At 43.9% G+C, this 15843-nt stretch overlaps 1 long non-coding RNA gene across 1 annotated transcript in view; it reads left to right on the top strand.

Annotated features, from left to right (window-relative positions):
* Positions 1–6101: 6101 nt before the first annotated feature.
* Positions 6102–15843, top strand: part of LOC125485657 — a 13287-nt gene continuing 3545 nt past the window's right edge. Inside the window, exons 1-2 of the long non-coding RNA XR_007264369.1 lie at positions 6102–6432; positions 7139–7241. This is a non-coding gene — a long non-coding RNA (uncharacterized LOC125485657). The remainder of the gene's footprint in view (positions 6433–7138; positions 7242–15843) is intronic.

The raw sequence follows: 15843 nt of genomic DNA, 5'->3' as shown, positions 1-15843 counted from the left end.
TCATTGTCAATATCCTTGCATTTACCATTCAGCAGAAACTGAAATACATCATCCATATAATTACACTATCTGCAAGAGCAGGTCAGAGGCTGGGCTTTCCATGGCAAGTATCTCACCTAAAGACTCTCCAGTCCCTGTCCATTATCTACAAGTCGAGAATGCAATATAACAATCTCCCCTTGCCTTAGTTGATCCAACAACATAAAAAAGAAAGGATTAGGGCAGCAGAGACATGAGAACACCACCAACAACAAGTTCCGCTCCAAAGCACACACCATCCTGACATGGAGATGTATTGCTGCTCCTTCACTGTCACTAGGTAAAAAACTTGAACTCCCTTCCTAGCAGCACTGCGCGTATCCTTGCATTCCATTGACTGCAAAAAGCAGCTTTACGAAGCAATTATGAATGGGCAATAGATGCTGGCCTAGCCAGGGACATTCACATCTCTCGAACAAATAATAAAAATAGGGTAGAGATCATTACTGCACAGTAAACCATAATCCTAGTCTCTGCTTCAAGATCCTGGCCCCTTAATTAGCATTCTGTACTTATTGCTGGCTGTTACATTGGTCTGTACTTTGGAAAGACCAAACATAGGCTGGGAGATCACTTTGCAGATCATGCACGACCCTGAGTTTCTGCTTGTCATTTCGAGTCTCCAATTCGCTCCCATGGGAACCTTCCAGTTCACAGCCAGCTCCAGTGAAGCTCGACACAAGCTTCCGGAACAGCACCTTAACTTGTGAATCAAGCCCCTTCAGCCTTCTGGATGCAAAGTCAAGATCAACAATGAAAGATCATAACTTCTGGTTCCCTTTTTGTTCTGCGTGATTCTCCTCTGTTCGTTTTCTATTTGTTTTAATTTGCTGGGCTGTTCTTAACATTTTTAATTATTCACATTCATATTCGTGTTGCTGTCAGGTGTTGTTGCAATGTAGCAATTCATACCACATTCAGACTCAGCTTTTGCTTCTTCAGGGGAGGCAATGGCCTAGTGGTATTATCGCTGGACTGTTAATCCAGAGACCCAGATAATGTCCTGGGAACCCGGCTTTGAATCCCTCCAGGGCAGATGGTATAATTTGAATTCAATAAAATATCTGGAATTACAAATCTAATGATGTTCCATCTGGTTCACTTATGTCCTTTAGGGAAGGAAGCTGCCATCCTTGCATGGTCTGACATCTGACCTGCTCTTGCAGATAGTGTAATTATATGGATGATGTATTTCAGTTTCTGCTGAATGGTAAATGCAAGAATATTGACAATGGGAAATTGAGTGGTGGTAATGCCTGATCTGGCCTACATGTGACTCCAGACCCACAGCAATGTGGTCGATTCTGAACTGCACTTTGGGCAATTAGGGACGGGCAATAAATGCCGCCTGGTCAGCAACACCCTCATCCTGTGAAGGAATAAAGGAAAAAATATTATCTATTGAGGTTCTGATGAAGGGTGTAAACCTGAAATGTCAGCTTTCCTGCTCCTCTGATGCTGCCTGGCCTGCTGTGTTCCTCCAGCTCCACACTGCATTATCTCTGACTCCAGCATCGGCAGTTCTTGCTATCTCCAATCTACTAAGGTCTGTTTAGTAAAATAAACGCTAAAATGTCAGTTAAACACTTTTTTGGGCAAGGGCAAAGTTCTTTGCCTGTATCTGCTTTGACAGCAGGCACTGTAGACCGGATGGTGGGGAGTATACAAAGCTGTTTTGGCTGTTAAGTGAAGCAGTAATATTTCTCTCTGTAATGCAGTTGCAGGTTGACAGGTTGTGGTCCTGGGATCTTAGCAGCATTGTTGCCACAGTTCCTCCCATCCCTGTTACCATCCACAGGCTGGGGGCTTACCTCAATGCTGGATGACAATTCAGGCACTGGATTCAAACAGCACCAAGTGTGATGACATGGGCAGTGGCATCTTTGTTCCTAGCAGCTGCAGCTACATCACTTTGAGGTGAAGTGATCTTGCATGCTCAGTGGCATTGGGGTTGACAATAAATGCAGACATCTACATTGCCATGTCTTTGGCTGTTGCATTGTTGATGAGTTTTGTCAGTTAATTCCTCCTGCTCTCTGCCCTTTCTCTACCCTCTTGTTCTTCCTGCCATCTTTCCCTCCCCAGGGCCCTTTCACTGGCTTGAAAACATCTATATTTCCACCTTCCTCCAGTTCTGATGAAAGGTCATTGATCTGAGATGTTATCTCTGCTGCCCTGACCTGCTGAGCTTTTCCAGCAATTTTTGCATTCAGTTTTGATTCAGGCCTTAATCCTTCTGCAAGTCTTCTCCGACATTATAATACATTTCCATCATCAATAAGGACAGAAAAAAGGCCAATTGACCCGACAAGCCTGCACCAATAATCTATAAGATATGATTAATCTGCTAATGGCCTGTTCTCCACATTGGTGCTAAACCTTCTCAATCCACCCATCCCCATAACCTCTGACATCTTATGGAGCAGATGTCTATTTCAGCCTTGAACATTATCAATGGCTTAGCTGCTATTACTCTCTGAAGGAAAGAATTACATTGGTCAACAATCGCTCTTCTCATTGCTACTAATGCTGTGAGAGTGCCCCTATTTTTAATCTGTGCCTCTCCCCACCGGCTCTAGATTCCACTGCGAGGGGAACAAACTTCTCAGCAACTATTCTGTCAAGCTAACTAATCTTGGTCAAGCATACATCCAAACATTCCTCATAAAACAAGCTCTTCATCAAAGGAATCAACCCAGTGAATCTTCTCCAATATCCTTCCAGTACAATTTGACTCCTTCCCTAAGTCAGGAGACCAAAACCATCCACAGACATCATAGAATCCCTACAGTGTGGAAGCAGATCATTTGACCCACACTGACTCTCCAAAGAGCATCCCACCCAAACCCAAACCCAAACCCCCACCTTATTACTGTAACCCCACATTAGCACCTAATCCATGTATCCCTAGACACTACGGGCAATTTAGCATAGCCCATCCTCTTAACCTGCATATCTTTAGACTGTGGGAGGAAACCAACGCAGACACAGGGAGAACGTGCAAACTCTGCACAGACAGTCACCCGAGGGTGGAATCGAACCCAGGTCCCTGGCGCTGTGAGGCAGCAGTGCTAACCACTGAGCCACTGTTGTAACCCATCTCACAGTCTACAATCTGGAAATTTGAAGTCAACCGAATCTTTGCTGCCCATGCTGTTAACACACCAAGTCCTGTTCACCATCACCCAGTTAGGGTTTTGTTCTCAACTTGTTTCTAAATCCGTGCTCCTTAATAATCTACCTGATAGATCAAACTTGCTCTTGTATCTCTTCATGTTGTTCGGTGTAAAGCTTGATTGATACCAGACTTGTCAAATACCTTGGGACATTTTACTAGGTTAAAAGGTTATTCGTTCATGGGGTGTGGGCATCACAGATTGGATCAGCACTCATTACGCTTTCCAAACTGCCCAATGGGCAACCACATTGCTGTGGGATCTGGAGTCACATGTAGGCCAGACCAGGTAAGGATGGCAGATTTCCCTCTCCGAAAGGACATTAATGAACAACTACAAGTAAACAGCTAGAAGCTGTTGGCCTTCATGTTCATGTTATCGACATTGAACAGCAGTCAGGCATTGGAATCTGCCTTCGGGGAGCTGTTATCAAAGATAGAACCAAAAGTCCTGGTGCCAATAGTTCAAAGAAACAGTTTTACAGTTCAGTCATTCTATTAATCCCCCAGAAAACATATTTCTATTTTTCCCTTATCTCTCTGTAATATTACATTGCATTTCACCATTTTGATCCACAAGTAATTCTTTTTGACAAATTTTGAATCTCTAAGTGGGACGGAGTAAACTGGGTGTGATTGACAATTTCTCAAACTTTTATTGACTACTCCATGTTATTGATTTAAAATCCTTTGGATGATGCGTAAGGGCTGACTTGGTGTTTCCTTTAGGGTTAGGGTCAACTGGTGGACATCTCAAACAAAGACGACAGTTAACCTGTGCATCACTAGAACATTTCATCGTCCCGCAGCATTTCACAGGAATTGAATTGTGCCAGCGTTGTAATCATTGTTGCTATGGTAACAAATGCAGCAGGCAGAAATTGCGTATAAGAACCTCACAAAGTTGATAGGTGACCAGAAAATGCAAATACCCCAGAAGACTGGGCAGGGGGGTTTATAACACTTGATTCCCCCTTGCCCAATAGAAGTGCTACAACAGGCATACAATCCACTAGCTCACTCCTGATGTCAATGGCTGTAGTATGTAGCCCAATGCTAAGCAGAAGCAGAGCTCTGGGTTTGTGCAAGGCCAGTACTATATAGTGAGCAGGCCATATGCAAAACTGAGGTGGCACCTAGATGCTGTCAGAAATGGAAGCAATTGTACAAGAGTACCTGACTAACAGGGAAAGCATGACAAATCCGGGTTCAATTCCACCCTCGGGCGACTGTCTGTGTGGAGTTTGCACGTTCTCCCCGTGTCTGCAGGGGTTTCCTCCGGGTTCTCCGGTTTCCTCCCACAGTCCAAAGGTGTGCAGGTTAGGGTGGATTGACCATGCTCAATTGTCCCATAGCGTCCAGGGATGTGCAAACTAGGTGGGTTAGCCAAGGGAAATGCAGAGTTACAGGGACTGAGCGGGGGGGTGGGCCGCTGCAGCTGAATGGGATGCTCTTCGGAGGGTTGGTGTGGACTCGATGGGCCAAACGACCACTTTCTGCACTGTAGGGATCCTATGGGAGTGCAAGTGCGTGACTTATCAGGCAGTGGGCTTCCATGTTGTTTGGTACTAGAGGTGGGTACGAGAGATACTGGCCCACTTAGCTCAGCAGGACAAGTATTTAGGGTAAGGCAATAGCCACAGAGGTTCAAAAGCCAAGAATGTGGGTACTGTGCCATGAGAAATTCCCAGATCTTACTCTGTAAGCTCCATAAAGAGTAGATGAAGGGGGCTTTGGGTGATACCAGGGGCCCCTGTTGCTGCTAAGTGAGCTGCTGATGTCAACCTGCTGGGCATTGCAAGCCAGCTGAAAGGTTACTGCCCTGATTCCTTTCCACTGTAGATTCACTTGCCTTCTTGCTTCCTGGGGAAGCAGCAGACACAGAAACCAGGTCCGGGCATTGGGGCCTGGTGTCAGTTCCCAGGAGTGCTAGGATCTCAGGAGTAGAGGGTTGTCTCAGGTCCCAGGAAGTAGTGTCAGGTTCCGAGAGAAGGTGGGGTCTGGGTCTGGGGGGCTGTAAGGGGTCTGGGGAAGGTGCATTAGGTGAGGTGAGAGATAAGTCAGGGACTTTACTGAATAGTTGCTCAAGAGTTAGACTATGTATTCAATACTAACATGTCCTGAGTAACTATTTACTGAACTGCGTTGGAATCCTTCAAACACTCTGATTTAAACAGATATTTCCAGAGGTGTTCAGGTGAAGGGAAAACTTCCCAGGCAGTTCCCTCAGACCTTGCTTTGATGGGGATTCCACAGGGGTCCCATACATATCTCTTACCCCATTTCAGAAAGACTACAATTCCAGGACAAGCTGTCTAAATACAGATGTTGGTACATCTGTGGACTGGTTACCAAACATTCTCCCATTTAAGCCATTTAACACCAGACTGACCCCACCCCCATCAACACCCACACCCTCCTGCAAGTTAAGATGCATTTACCCCCAGTGTTATTTTCATTCTCTTGGCTGAGGGAAAGCCAGTAAAACTTGCAAAGGCGCACACACACCACTCTGAATTGTCTGATACATCTTAAAGCAGACTTGCTGTACAAACAGGACATTCATTAACAGGTGTGACTTCCTTTCTTAAAACTGTTTTTTTCCTTCCCTCATTGGAAATAAACGCCATGGGTTATGTAAACAGGAGGCCAACTCATTACAGCTTGTTGTAGATTTTCACACAAATTACCCCCATTAACCAGGGATTTCCCAGCAACAAATGCACTTTGCGTAGATCACATAGAATTCCTACAGTTTGGAAGCAGGCCGTTCAGCCCATCAAGTCCACAGCTACACCACCACCAAGCACCCGCGCCCCCATCCCACCCAACAGCAGGCCACCCAGACCAAAGCCAGTAACCCTGCATTTCCCATGGCTATCCACCCAGCCTGCACATCCCTGAACACTCTGGACAATTTAGTATAGCTAATTCACCCAACCCATTACATCTTTGGACTGTGGGAGGAAACCGGAGCACCCGGAGGAAACCCACGCAGACACGGGGAGAATGTGCAAACTCCACACAGGCAGACACTGTGGATGGAACCAAACCTGGGTTGCTGGTGCTGTGAGGCAGAAGTGCTAATCACTGAGCCACCATGACACCTCAATTTCTATAACATTTCCAGTATAGTGCTGGGGAAATTACCATTTCAGTCTTTAAATTGAACTACATTTACTTATGACAGAAAAAGCAATTCTGTTGATTTAAAAAAGGTATGTTATCGGTTCTTGAATTTGTACAGTTTTGCATTGTATCATGTGTAAGGCTTCTTTGGTTAAAAATTGCTTATCCATTCTGTTCTCTCCCACTGTTTAAAGACTTGTTAAAGCAAATGACAAACAGACAATTGCATTTATGTTTGAAACCAAAATAAAAGGAAAAATACCTGTTTAAAAGTTGCTTTACAAACTTTAACAGTTAAACCCGCCCTTTAGCATTAAATATCTTTTCAACACACATTTACTCATTACGTACTGAAAAACAAAGATGTTGTTTAACAGAAACTCGGTTCCCCAACGGATTATGAATATCTAGACAATCCAGACGAGGTGGATTGTGGTGAGATAGCAGGCTGAATTTTCCCTGCAGCACGCAGGCTCCAAACTCTGAGCCGTTTCTAATGAAGAAATGGCTTCCACAGTCAATATTAATGATGGCCGATGAGACAGACCAGATGGCGTGGGACAGTCCCAAGTTGGGATGGGATGGGGGAGGGGGTGCAGAACCTGTTGAGGCTAATGGGGACTTCTCAAAATTGCAGGTTCTGTCTGATACCTACAGAACTCTAACTAAAATAAGGAAGGCACACACTGGAAGAGCCATCAGTGTAGCCCAGGATTGACTGTGGTCACAGCTTTGAGCTTTTCATCCCAGTGTATCCTTCATGTCTTCATTATTATCTTCTTTTGTTTCCTTTAGTGTGAGTTGAACATGGCAGTAAAAATACTACGGACTAACTTTCCTTTTGTTGCTTATTTCCAATGAAGTGCTTAATATTATTGATTGAAATGCCTCTGACAAGGTAAGATCTGAGAAGTTACATCTAGACAGGTAATGTCGACTTTCATTAAAGGTATCTCCCTGCTATTGAGATGGAAAATGTTAAAAACAGCGAAGAGAGAAATTTGACATCAGCTAGTTCACACAATAATGTCACTAACTGCAACTTGGGCTTTCATAACCCTGCTTCTGACCCAAATCTCTTGCACAAATACATCAAGACTGCCGCACAATGGTCTTTGTGATAGCAATCCTTTCTATAGCTGTAAGAAATGTTGTCAGGATTGAATGAGGGAGCATCAGACGTTGTGAAAGCTTCCAACAATTTGTTCTCTTCCTATTTTCTCTCTTTGCCCTTCTTACTCCCCATTTTTAGATTTGGTCAGTTTAGTAGTACAGGGTGTGAGTATTCCTGAAACATTGGCCATGTGACAGGAGGTTTTCATCTTGCACGCATCAGGACAGATTTGCAAGAATACCAAATCTCAGAAGGAACAATAATTTTTACTGCATGTGAAGAGGTTGCTGAATGATTGCCAAGTGGATTGTGATCAGGGGATCAAGGCTTGTGACTAAAAATCCAAGGATATACATCCTATCAGGAGGACAGGCAAGTGGGCAAAGGGGGAAGACTTGCTTAGTTCCTAAGAAATGAAATTAAATCGATAGCAAGAAGTGAAATAGAGTCAGAAGGTATAGAATCTGTGTGAGTAGAGTTGAGGAACCACAAAGGGGAAAAGACTGTGATGGAAATTATGTATAGGTCTCCTAGCTGTAGTCAGGATGTGGAGCAGAAAATAAATCTGGAGATAAGAAACACAATATTACAAGTCATGGGGGTCTTCAATATGCAGGAGGACTGGGAAAATCGGGTTAGTAGTGGATCCCCAAGTGTGGAATGTTTACAAGATGGGTTCTTTTTGCAGCAGCTTGTGGTAGAGACAACTAGGAACAGGCAGTTCTGGATTTGGTGATGCCTAATGAGGTAGACTTGATTGGGGAGCTGAAGGGGAAGAAATTCACCCTGCATTTTGAGAGAGAGATGCTGGAATCAGATGTAATGGTATTAAAATTGAGGAAAGGTAACTGCAGAGACATGGGTGAGGAGCTGACCAGAGCTAATTGGGAGGGGAGCCTAGCAGGGAAGACAGTAGAGCAGCAATGGCAGGAGTTTCTGGGGATAATTTGGAGACACGGCAGAAATTCATCCCAAAGAAGAAGAAACATACTCAGGGGAGAATGAGGCAACCATGACTGACAAGGGAAGTCAGGGACAGCATAAAACCATACAATGTGGTGGAGGTTAGTGGGAAACCAGAGAAGTGGGAAGCCTTTAAAAACCAGCAGAGGACAACACGGAAAAGCAAGAAAGCAGGAGAAGATGAAATATGAGGGTAAACTTGCTAGTAATATAAAAGAAGATTTCAGGAGTTTTTTTAGATATATAAAAGGTAAGAGAGAGGCAAGAGTGGGCATTGGATCGCTGGAAAATGAGGCTGGGGAAGTAGTAATGGGAAACAAAGAAATGGCAGAGTAACTGAATAGGTACTTTGCTTCAGTCTTCATGGTGGAAATACTAGCAGCATTATAGAACTTCAAGAGAGTTGGGGACCAGAGGTAACTATAGCAGCCATCATTAAGGAGAAGGTGCTGGGGAAGCTGAAAGGTCTGAAGGTGGGTAAATCACCCAGACCAGATGGACTACACCCCAGAGTTCTGAAGGAGATAGCTGAGGAGATTGTGGAGGCATTGGTGGTGATCTTTCAGGAATCACTGGAGTCAGGGAGAGTCCCAGAGGACTGGAAAATGGCTAATGTAACACCCTTGTTTAAGAAGGGAGGAAGGTAGAAAACAGGAAACCAAAGGCTAGTTAGCCTGAACTCTGTCGTTGGTAAGATTTTAGAATCCATTATCAAGGATGAGGTTGAGGAGTACTTGGAAGTGCATGGTAAAATAGGGCTGAGTCAGCACAGCCTTGTCAAGGGGAGGTCATGCCTGACAAATCTGATGGAATTCTTTGAGGAAGCAACGAGCAAGTTAGACAAAGGAGAGCCAGTGGATGTGATCTGTTTGGATTTCCAGAAGGCCTGTGACAAGGCAACACACAGGATGCTGCTAAATAAGATAAGAGCCCATGGTATTAGGGGCAAGATACTTGCGTGGATAGAGGATTGACTGATTGGCAGATAACAAAGGGTAAGTATAAAGGAGTCTTTTTCAGGATGGTAGCCAGTGACTAGTGGAGTTCCACAGGGGTCAGTGTTAGGACTGCAAATATTTGTGTTATACATTAACAATCTGGATGAAGGAACTGAGGGCATTATTGCTAAGTTTGCAGATGGCACAAGGATAGGTGGAGGGCCAGGTAATGTTGAGGAAGTGGGGAGGCTGCAGAAGGACTTGGCCAGGCTGGGAGAGTGGGCAAAGACAGGGCAGATGGAATATAATGTGGGAAAGTGAGGTTATGAAAAGTAGAGGTATAAACTATTTTCTAAATGGGGAAAGGCAGCGGAAATCTGAAGTACAATGGGACTTGGGAGTCCAATTTCAGGATTCTCTGAAGGTTAACATGTATGTTCAGTTGGCTATTAGGAAGGCAAATGTAATGTTAGCATTCATTTCTATAGGGCTAGGATACAAGAGTGGAGATGTACTGCTGAGGCTGTAGAAGGCTCTGGGTAGACTGCATTTGAAATATAGCAATATTGTGAGCAGTTTTGGGCTCAGAGTCTAAGGAATTATGCTCTGGCATTGTAAGGGGTTCGCAGGAGGTTTCCCAGACTGATCCTGGGGATGAAGGGCTTGTCATATGAGGAGCTGTTGAGGACTCTGGGTTTTGTTCTCGATGGAGGTTAGAAGGATTAGGGGGGAACTTACAGAATATAGAGTGGATGTAGAGAAGATGTTTCCACTAGGACAGACCTGAACCTGAGGGCACAGCCTCACAGTGAAGGGGCAACCCTTTAGAACTGAGACGAGGAGGAATTTCTTCAGCCAGAGGACAATCTGTGAATCTGTGGGACTCATTGTCACAGAGGACTGTGGAAGGCAAGTCATTTATTGTGTTTATGACAGAGGTACTTGGGTTCTTGATTGTCAAGAGGATAAAGGGTTATGGGGAGAAGGCAGGAGAATGGTGCCATGATTCAATGGTGGAGCAGATTCTGCTCCTATATCTTATAGTCTTATGGACTGGTACGGCGTAGCCCGTATTGCATAAATTCTAACCCGGCAAGACAACGCTGATTGTCTAAAACTTCCAGTGTGCTGTTCAGACAATGGACCTCAAACTGCTTTTAGCTCTTCCCAAACCACTCTCCTACCCCAGTCCACAACACTACAAACTCCTTCAGGTACTTCATAAACTGTCAGCTGAGCCCCGTCTTCTGATTGTAGCCTCAAATAACATCCTCTTGATAAAGAATAGAATGTTGATAGACAGGTCCTGATCTTCCCTGCCATCAGATACAAGTACATTTCCGTGAATTTGACAACCGCCCCCACCCCCCAGCAAGTTTACAACAAATTACCAAAAACTACGCAAAATCTCAGCAATGATATTTCCCAATTGTTCCATTTTCCAGATTTTAAAATTCCAAAACGGTTCGAAATTTACATGACAACTGCACTGTCAGATTTCTACCCACTAAACAGTTTATGGTCACCCTGTTTTATGAACACAGAGCTGGCAACAGCTGTTAGGAACACAGGAACAGGGATAATCTCCAGTTTGTGTTCTTGGAAGTGTGAAAGGATTTCCAGTGACTTTGCTGTGTCACTGTGCATGGTGGAGCTATACCGCCACTTAGTGGCTGTAGACTGCAAGTGCAGATCCAGCAAAAACATTCACTGCCGGAATTCCCATTGGAGCAGGTTACAGATGGATTTCATGCTGGAGTTGGATGACCAAACATGATGGTAAAAGGATTACGATGAAAAGAAATGAATGTACAAACAACATAGCAAAATTAATATGAAGACATTATATTTTTGGTGGCATCAATTTCACATTATATATAAAACAAACCAATAGCCATTTTAGTGTAATAATTTACCTTCATATTTTTATATAAAAAGGTGAGTTGTGCACTTGTAAATAAACAATCTTAGAACTTTTTTATTATCCCTCATTCAGAAATATTAATGATCGACCTCATTTTTAAAAAGATAGTAAGCCAGAAAGTGCGTGGAGAAGCTCAGCAGGTCTGGCAAAGAGAGAAACAGAGTTAATATTTCAACATCAGTTAGAAACGCTTCAGTCCTAAATCACAAGTATTCAGCAAACAGTAAGAAATTCTGGATTTACTCTGTGTTCAAATGGTACTTCTTTCTGTGCCACACCGCTGTCAGAAAGTCTTTCATGATGGGCATCATTCTGTGAGGGGAGAGGAGAAGGATGGGTTAGTCAAAGAGCTGGCACAGGTTTAATGGATTAAATGACCTCCTATACATTTTCATTTCATGAGTTAATCTGTGGTTCAGCTACACTTTTACGAGTGGAGCAGATGCTGTCTCAGAAATCCAACACAAAGTTAAATGAATCATTCTTAAGACATTTGTTAAGAATATTAATATTGAAGGAGCAGGGAAATCAAACGCAGCAGTCCAAAAGATAAAGAGAGAGTGGAACATGTAAGAATGTGTGTGATGGACAATTAAATTCACTAGAGGAAGACGGTCCGCAAATATTGCCATCCTCAATGATGGAGGAACCCAGCACACTAGTGTGGACAATCAGGCTGAAGCATTCTCAGCAATCTTCAGTCAGATGTTCAGAGTGGATGATCCATCTCAACGTCCTCCAGTGGTCTGCAGCATTATGGATTCTGGTCTTCAGCCAATTCAATTCACTCCACGTGACATCAAGAAATGGTTGTAGACATTGGATGCTACAAAGGCTATGGGCCCTGACAATATTCCTGAAATAGTACTGAAGACTTGTGCTCCAGAACTTGCTGCTCCCCTATTCCAGTACAGTCACAGTACCAACATCTACCCGACAATGTGGAAACTTGCCCAGGTATGTTCCTGTACATAAAAAGCAGGACTAATCCAACCCGACCAATTACCCCCCCATCAGTCTCCTCTCGATCATCAGTAAAGTGATGGAAGGTGTCAGTAACAGCGCTATCAAGCAGCACCTGCTCAGCAATAACCTTCTCAGTGACGCCCAGTTTGGGTTCCGCCAGGGCCTCTCAGCTCCTGATCTCATTACAGCCTTGGTTCAAACATGGACAAAAGAGCTGAGTTCCAGAAGGGAGGTGAGAGTGACAGCCCTTCATATCAAGGCTGCATTGACTGAATGTGGCATCATGGAGTGCTAAGAGTCTGCTGGAGTCATACCTGGCAGAAAGAAAGCTGTTTGTTGCAGTTGGAGGTCAGTCATCTCAGCTCCAGGACATCTCTGCAAGAGTTCCTCAGGGTAGTGTCCTAGGCCCAACCATCTTCAGCTGCTTCATTAATGACCTTCCTTCCATCAAAAGGTCAGAAATGGGGATGTTCACCAATGATTGCACAATGTTCAGCACCATTCACTATTCCTCAGGTACTGTAGCATTCCGTGTTAAAATGCAACAAGATCTGAACAATATCTAGGCTTCGGCTGACAAGTGGCAAGTAACATGTATGCTACGTAAGTGCCAGGCAATATGCCATCAACCAAGAGAATTGAACCATCATCATTTGACATTCAACAGCATTAGCATCACTGAATCACCCACTAATCTACATTTTAGGAGTTACCATTGATGAGAAACTGAATTGGATTAACCATAAGAAGTAGACTGGCCACACAAGCAGTTCAGAGCTCAGAACATTACAATGAATAGCTCACCTCCTGACTCCCCAAAGCCTGTCCACCATCTACAAGGCACAAGTCAGGAGTGTGATGGAATACTCCCCACTTGCCTGGATGAGTGCAGCCCCAACAACATTCAAGAAGCTTGATACCATCCAGGATAAAGCAGCCCACTTGATTGACACTACATCCACAAGCATCCACTCCCTCCATTACTGTCTCTCAGTAGCAGCAGTGCATACTATCGACAAGATGCACTGCAGAAATTCACCAAAGATCCTCAGACAGCACCTTCCAAACCCACGACCACTTCCATCTAGAAGGACAAGGGCTGCAGATACATGAGAACACCATCCCCTGCAATTTACCCTCTGAGCCACTCACCATCCTGACTTGGAAATGTGCCGGCGTTTCTTCATTGTCGCTGGGTCAAAATCCTGGAATTCCCTCCCTAAGTGCATTGTGGGTCAACCCACGGTAGGTGGACTGCAGCGGTTCAAGAACACAGCTCACCACCACCTTCTCAAAAAAGGCAACTAGGCATGGGCAATAAATGCTGGTCTAATCTGATGAATGAAAAAGACAAGAATCCATATTTATTCTTTTGTGAGAAAAGGAGACATGTCAGGTTGAATGTCGCATTCACTTAAATTAGTTATTAGCTTTCCTTTGCTAAAATGGCGTGCTGTAAAACTTAATTGATTAATGAAAACTTACTTGCCAGTATTGTGTAAAAGTTGTAATATAATTTTGTTCCTCATGGTGACAGCATCAGGCTCTGCAAAGTCAATGAGTAATCATGTTGTACATGGAAAGAAATTACTGGCACTATAATTGCAGTGTGCTGTTGAAGAGTTATGGTGAGAAAGGACACTTCAGTTGCTGGTTCCCATGTAGCTGTCCTTGTTCTTTTGGGGAATAGAGCTCACAGGTTTGGAAAGTGCTGTTTGGAAAGAGTTCAGTGGTTTACCTCAGTGCACCCTGTAAATGGCACATAGTGCTCCACTTGTGTGTGGATGGTAAAGGAAGTGCATGTTGAGAATGGTGGATGTGGTGCCAATCAAGCAGAATACCTTGTCCTGGATGGTGTGAATCTTCTTGAGTGTTGTTGAGCAGCACCCATCCAGGCAAGTGCAGATATGCCAACACACTCCTGACTTGTGCCCTGTAGATGGCTTTGGGGAGTCAGGAGATGAATTAGTCTCTGCAGGACTTACAGCCTCTGACCTGTACTTGGAGCTACAACATGTATATGTTTTGTTCATTTTCTAATCAATGGTTTCCACCGGGATGTTGTTTGTGGGGAATTCAATGATGGTGATGCTATGGAATTTCAAAAGGCAAAGGTTAGATTGTCTCTTATTGGAAATTGCACTTGTAATGACATGCACATTACTTGCAAATTGTTCTCACAGTTTTCCAACTGCATTGGAGACAGACTGCTTCGGTATCTGAGCAGCTTTGAACGATACTGAACATCAAGCAGTGAACAGCCCTATTTCTGACCTCATTGGGAAGTGGCTGAAGATAGTTGGATCTAGGACACTACTCTAAGCAATGCTTTTCTGAAACTACCATGAACTATCTCCAGCAATTACAATTCTCTTCTCTTGTCACATTTAAACTTCATCTAACACCTATTAGCCTAATACATCAACATGTCAATGTACATTTGCAGTGCAGGTTTGTTCAATAATCTTGCGCAGATGACTACAAAAGATGCCAACATGTACTTTGTTCCACGTGGGTTAACACTCGAGCTGTCCTTGTGATACCCCCATCTCATCCCACTCCCACTGCACCCCCACCCCCAAAGCAGTGGCCAAGCCTTTTTCCCCTAACCCCCGCAACGTGCAACATTCCAAGTCTCAACCCCAGCCCTTTGCTGCAAACACCTTTGCTCTCACCCCTCTGCGTTCCCCACTACCAGCAGTACCAGACAGCACTAAAGCAATGCAGGGTTTGAAACACTGGTTGACACAGAAAATGATGTAGCAACGTCTACTGGTATTCAATTAAAAACAGCGTTGCTGAATACAATAATACAAGTTTACATGACAGCACATTTAAAGCAATACTGAAAAAATACAGATTTAAAATATCTTTACAGTAATAAGTTTCATCAGTACATCGAGAAGAAATGGAAAAGGAGGTCATAGTTCTTCACAAATTCAATTCAAAGAAGGTCTATACAGATTGCAAACGTGGATTTCATGGAGGTCAAATTTCATAAGATAGAACAATGCCTCAAAATTAAACACTTAAGGCCAAAGCTGAGCAAATGAATATACTATTGTATTCGAAAGATCAGAGGATCCCCTGGTCCTCTATACCTCTTAGGGTCCTACAGTTTATTGTGTTCTCCCTTGACTTGGTAGTTTTCCCAAAATGCACTGCCTCACACTGATCAGGATTAAATTCCATTCGCTACTGTTCAGCCAATCTATGCCATCCTGTAGTCTAAGGCTATCCTCCTCGCTACTTACCACATCATCGATTTTTGTGTCATCTGTGAACTTACTGGTCATTCCTCCCGCATTCATGTCCCGGTCATTAATGTATACTACCAAAAAACAGGAGATCCACCACCAAACTTTGCAATATGTCATTGGCCACAGGCAAAAAAAACTTCAACCATCACCCTGTGCTTCCTGCTGTTATGCCAGTTTGGATCCAATTTGTTTGAGAGATAGTAGGAACTGCAGATGCTGGAGAATCTGAGATAACAAGGTGTAGAGCTGGATGAACACAGCAGGCCGAGCAGCATCAGAGGAGCAGGAAAGCTGACGTTTCGGGCCTAGACCCTTCTTCATTCTTTTCTGAAGAA

The sequence above is a fragment of the Rhincodon typus genome, chromosome 21 (assembly GCF_021869965.1).
Source record: "Rhincodon typus isolate 14 chromosome 21, sRhiTyp1.1, whole genome shotgun sequence".
Taxonomy (NCBI): domain Eukaryota; kingdom Metazoa; phylum Chordata; class Chondrichthyes; order Orectolobiformes; family Rhincodontidae; genus Rhincodon; species Rhincodon typus.
The sequence above is the reverse complement of the archived record's forward strand: the minus strand, read 5'-3'. Positions and strand labels throughout refer to the sequence as shown.